Below are 6,000 nucleotides of genomic sequence, written 5' to 3'. Positions count from 1 at the left end.
TCTCATAGTGTGTGTGTGTGTGTGTGTGTGTGTGTGCATGTGTGTGTGTGTGTGTTTTGAGATGGGGTCTTGGTATGTTATCTACGCTGGTCTTGAATTCCTGGGCTCAAGCAATCCTCCTGAGTAGCTAGGACTACAGGAGCACGCCACAGCGCCTGGCTTCTCATTGTGGTTTTGATTTTTGTTTTTGTTTTTTTTTGAGACAGAGTCTCATTTTGTTGCCCAGGCTAGAGTGAGTGCTGTGGCGTTAGCCTAGCTCACAGCAACCTCAAACTCCTGGGCTTAAGCGATCCTACTGCCTCAGCCTCCCGAGTAGCTGGGACTAAAGGCATGTGCCACCATGCCCGGCTAATTTTTTTTCTATATATACTTTTAGTTGTCCAGATAATTTATTTCTATTTTTAGTAGAGATGGGGTCTCGCTCAGGCTGGTCTTGAACTCCTGACCTCGAGCGATCCACCTGCCTTGGCCTCCCAGAGGGCTAGGATTACAGGCGTGAGCCACGGCGCCCGGTCCTCATTGTGGTTTTGACTGCTTTTCCCTAATAACTAGTAATATTGAACACCTTTTTGTGTGCTTATTCACAATTTGTGTGTCTTCTTTGGAGAAATATCTACTCAGATCCTTTGCCCATTTTTTAATTTGGTGATTTTCTTGAGTTGTAGTTCTTTACATATTCTGAGTATCAATCCCTTATCAGATATATTTAAGTCATTCAATATGAAATGTCTGACTTTTTAATCAAAAGTATTGTTTATTATATCTTAAACAAGAAGTAGTACAATTAATCAAAGTATGTGCCTAAACTACTGACAAAGTTTTGCCATCTTAATGGTAGCTTCTTTATGCCAGCAACGAAGAAGCCTGGAGAGCGAATGGCAATGAAATCTCAAAAGGTGTTTTCCATAGCTTGTTGAGAATTGAGTATTTTTCCTCGCAAGATGTGGTCCAAACCCTGGAAGTGGTAGTCAGTTGGTACAAGTCCAGCCTCTGTAGTTACAGCAGTGTTGTCTGTGCAATGTGTGGTTGAGCGTTGTCTTGCAAGAGGACTGGCCTGTCTCTATCAACCAATATCACTGCTTAATTTCAAGCATCCTCATCATTTCATCCAATTGGCTGCAGTAGACATCCACTGTAATCCACTGACCAGGCTTCATGAAGCTGTAGTGGATAATACCAGCGCTGGACACCAAACAGGCACCATTAGCTTTTTTTGATGAATATTCAGTTTTGGACTGTGTTTTGGCACTGCATCTTTATCCAACCATTGTGCCAAATGCTTGCAATTGTCAAAAATAATACATTTTTCATCACACATAACAATATGGTGTAAAAATGGCTCATCTTTATGTTGTGACAGTAAAGAAAAGCAAGCTTTGGGATGATTTCTCTCCTGACACTCATTTAATTCATGCAGAACCCATTTATCGAGCTTCTTTACCTTGCCGATTTGTTTCAAATGATCCAATGCCACTGGAACAGTAACAGCAAACCTTGCTGCTGGCTCATTCACGCATCCATTGAGATTCATTCGTTTCCACTACAACTTTTAGCTCGTCATTATCCATCTTGGTCTCAAGTTGCCCACGTGGCTCATTAGCAAGTCCTAAGAAATTTGAGTTGGTCTTTATTATACAAAGAAAGTAGGAGAAAGGGTATTACAAGAAACTTCTTATGGACATATTTTAGAGTAGGACTATACTTGTTTTTCACATATAGGATTTATAAAGTTTTACATACTCAAATTTATCAGTCTCTGTGTGTGTGTGATTTTTTTCTCCATTGCTTTAGGGCTTTGGATATTCTTCTCCATGCTCAATCTTACAAACAGGTGCCTATATTTTGTTATAGCTTTTGAAAAAAATCTTGCGTTTTTACAGTTGTATTACTTAAGTGATTTGGACTTTGTAAAAAGAGTGTAGTGTAATGTAAGGATATATTTAATTTTTACAGAGACAAATTTTCCACTCTAGTTTGTTGACTAATCCATGCTTTCTCTATTTATATAACATTTCTCAATGCAGAATCTGGAGAAGTGGTATACTGGTCAGGTGTTATGAAACAGAGAGAGTGTTCGTTGGGGCAAGGAAGAATTTGGAGGGCCATGCCTGGGGGTCCTTCCCTAGGTGGTCCCAGCTCTGAAACTAGTTGATGAAAAACCACACCTCATGCCCCATTACTCTCCCTTTCCCTTCCTTCCCCTCACCACCTTAGTCCCTTGCCCTCTCTTCACAATCTAGTAGATAAATTCATAAATTCAACCTAATCCGAATTAGGTTGCATGGAAATAACTTTTGGTCTTCTGGACTTCCGCCCAACCTCCAGCCACTGGCCACCTGACCCACACACAAATTCACTCAGCTGAAGGACAAAAGAGATAAATAGAACCATTGTAAAGGGAAAACAGAGCCAAGGGTTAAATGCTAGGCAAAACCATTTAGAAATTCATAGATAAGTTACCTAATTTACATTAGGTTGAATGAGAGATGGTATGTGGGTACAAAAATTGAAATGATGCCCACAAAGTATAAGAGGAGAAAAATGTGCAGTTATGCAGCCACTACTTTCCTACACATATATGATGCTGTCTTACTCGAGTGGTCTCTGTGAAATATTAATATATAGAACCATACAGTCCTCTATTTTATAAATTAAGTACCAGACTTAAAAAAAAAAGGCAATTCACTTAAAGCTTTTCATTGTTGGAAGTCCAATGTTCAAACCAGTTATGGCTTGCTTTTCTTCTCACATTCTTTAACCTCTCTACTAAATTTTAATGGCATATATTTATCCTTAAAATCAAAATAAGTTAAAATTATTTTGTAATGGTCTCTGAGATAGACAAAAACTCTGGGATGTATGAGAAAAAGGGCTGTGAATGGTTTGAAAGATCATGTTTGACTGATGTACATCATAGACCTATTCAAGTACCACCTGTTTCTAAGTTCTAACTTAATCTTAGAGACCAGCAATGAAAGCTAATTGATAAATTGGATTAGATTCCCAAAATTTCTAGAACAGTCTCTTTCTGATGATTCTCAGGTATAGTGGTCCCCCCTTAAGCTGTGGGGGTTCCAAGACCCCCTGTGGACGCCTGAAACCAGGATACTATCAAACGTTACTTATACTATGATTTTTTCCTACACATACATGTTTATGATAAAGTTTAATTCATAGATTAGGCACAATAAGAGATTTACAACAATAATAATAAAATGGAAGAGTTATAACAAAATACTATAACAAAAGTTATGTGACTTTGGTCTCTCTCAAAATATCTTACTGTACTGTACTCGCCTATTTTCAGACCTCACTTGACTGCTGGTAACTGAAACTAAGTATAGGTGCACGTGCCCACTGATGACGAGAGCAAGACGTCTTAGCCGAAATGTCTTCCTTCCAAACTCCTGGGAGAAAAGACAAGAGGGAAAATATGCGAGCATTATAAAAGTATGCCTATCGCTGATACTTTCTTAAACCACAGGTGTGCGGGATCTCCTCCCGTTAGATGTCAGATGCAGACTGACTGACTGATAGACAACCTACTTGGAACGCAAATTTGCAGTGCTCTTGCCAAATTGGCAAGGGCTGGTCCTGTTCTTGTCGAGGTGCTGTTTGCCTGTGCACAGAACGGGAGTGCAGCACCTGTCTGCAATTCCTCCTGACGATGGATTAAAAAGATGCTAGAACCAGGTGGCCGGTTTTGAGGCCGCAGAACCAGCGGCGCTCGGACCGCGGAGCCGGCTGCCCCTCGGCGTGCGTGCGGACGGAGGGCGCCTGCGGCTGCGCGGGAACGCGCTGAAGCGCTGCGGGCAGCGCGCGGGAGCCGGGACGGAGCGGAGGTAGGAGCAGCGCGTGGGGCTCCGGCGGGCACAGCCCGTCCGGGCGGCAGGGACGGGCGGCCCGTGGGGACGCCAACTTTCCCGGCGACAGCTCCGAACTTCCCGCCTGGCCGCGGCCGCCGCTCGCGAAGACACACAGGAAGTGCGGGCGCGCAGCCAACATGGCGCCCCCCGCGCCCGCCCGGCGCCGGCTCAGGCCCCAGAGGCGCCGGGCGGCGGGAACCGGCGGCTCCGGAGGGAGGGCCGGGCGTGGCGGTGGCGGAGCCGGAGGATAATGGTGGGGAAAGCTCGGCGGCGCGGGGCGGAGGCCCGGGAGGACGGCGCAGGGCCTGGTCAGGCCGGGAAGCCGTGGAGTCGCGTGAGCACGCCCGCCGGGCCCCGCGCCGCCCGCCCGGCCAGGCCTCGGACCGTGTGCGGTGGGGCTGGTGGCAGCGCGGGCCCGGCGTGTGGACGGCGGAGAGGAGAGGACGCTTCGCAGTCTCCGGGCGCCGTGGGCGGTGGGAGCCGCGGTGCAGGGTCGGGCCGAGGCCAGGCGGGGGTCCGTGCCTGTCCCGGGGGCTGCGGGCGACCCCGGAGATGAGGCCGCCGCTGCCTCAACCGGTCCTCGCGGGCCTCCGGGACTGTCCCGTGGGGTCCGCCGCCCTCCTCCCGCCGGAGCTCTGGGGAGAAGCTGCCGGGCCGCGCTGGGACGAGGGGGCTCCTTGGGGGAGGCCGGGCTGCGAACTATCCTTTGCTCTGTCCTCCCTCGCGGTTTTCTTCAGAGCCAGGCTGTGGAGGCGCTTTGCGGTGTGTGCACAGCACCTGGTGTTTTACACGGCGTCCTACGCGGGGTTGTATGTGGTGTGTACTCAGAGTCATGCTGTGTGTACATGGCATCCTTGTCCTTAAGCTGTGTATGCAGTACCACGTGTCATATAGAGTATTACACAGTACCCAATGCCATATACAGTGTGTACATAGTACCTAGCGTTCTGTACTGTGTGTACACACTGTCCTTGTCACGCTGTGTATGCAAGCGCTACCAGTTGTCTCATACAGTGTATACGAAGTTCCACAGGCAGAAAATTAATGTTTACTTGTTTACTTTTAAACTGAGAAGCAGAGTAGTATCAGCTTACTAATAATGGAACGTTTAAACTTTTCAGATTTTGGGGTCATTGGTTCTAATTAATGGTTTGAAGTTATCAGAGAGAGAATGTTGGTTGTACTTTTAAAAGTTTAAAGGTTTGAGTGCTTTCTGGTAGGCAAGGTCATATTTGTAATTCTTCTGAATGTCTGATTTGTACAGGCAGGAGATAAAATATGATTTTCTGTACAGGCATATTATTTTACTTGTCTTTGACTAATTGATGCAGATTACATTACAGTCGTTATTTTTGGTTGACTCGTCTTTATAAGATGAACAGGATACAGAATCAGATCAGAAGATATAGTTTGTAATTATGACAGAATCAAAATATTTTTCTTATTTAAGTATGTGATTATGAGGATTTCTGTATTTTACAATGTCTTTGTTTTCTGTAGAAATTGCTGATGTGAAAACTGAATCTCCCTTTTACATTCTCTAAATTGGGCACCTTATTTTTGCAATTACCATGTGTGAGGTATTTAAATAAGCACACATGTCCTTCCAGCTTTACAAAGAAAAATCAATTAAAATGTTAAAATTTAGCTCTTTAGTTCATACTAAACATTCCTAGGATGTGGTTATGTTGGTGCTTTGAATAGATATCATCTTGCATGCTTCAGTAAATGACATATGTTTGTTTGAACTCTTACCCTTTTGTAACCCCCCCTTTTTTCTTTTTAGGGTTGCTCAGATAATGTATAATACGGGCATTCATACCCTTTGGCATACCTTAACTGAGACACTAATTGGACCGAACTAAGAATTTTAACATTTGTAATGGAAGTATGAAATGCTGCTCTAACTTGCTTACTTAAAGCCCTAATGCTCTGATGTCAGATTGTCTTTGTCTTCCTTGTCCTTCAATTGAATTCTACACAGAGACCATCATTACATTTAAGCAAAGAGGCTGTGTCTTAAAAAAAAAAAAAAAAATGGAGAAAATAGTCTTATCCTTGATAGTTAAAAACTTTTCACTGTTTGCAAACCTTAACTTGGATTTACTATTTAATTTTTTTTACAGGGTGATAA

At 44.4% G+C, this 6,000-nt stretch overlaps 1 long non-coding RNA gene across 3 annotated transcripts in view; it reads left to right on the top strand.

Annotated features, from left to right (window-relative positions):
• Positions 1 to 3,395: 3,395 nt before the first annotated feature.
• LOC123642994 overlaps positions 3,396 to 6,000 on the top strand; it is a 31,137-nt gene continuing 28,532 nt past the window's right edge. For 2 of the 3 annotated variants that reach the window (XR_006736571.1, XR_006736570.1), the window contains exon 1: positions 3,396 to 3,842. This is a non-coding gene — a long non-coding RNA (uncharacterized LOC123642994). The remainder of the gene's footprint in view (positions 3,843 to 6,000) is intronic. The other variant, XR_006736569.1, reaches the window with a different exon arrangement.

This window comes from Lemur catta, chromosome 7 (assembly GCF_020740605.2).
Source record: "Lemur catta isolate mLemCat1 chromosome 7, mLemCat1.pri, whole genome shotgun sequence".
Classification (NCBI taxonomy): Eukaryota; Metazoa; Chordata; class Mammalia; order Primates; family Lemuridae; genus Lemur; species Lemur catta.
Note: the sequence above shows the minus strand (reverse complement) of the source record. Positions and strands in the feature narration are given on the sequence as shown.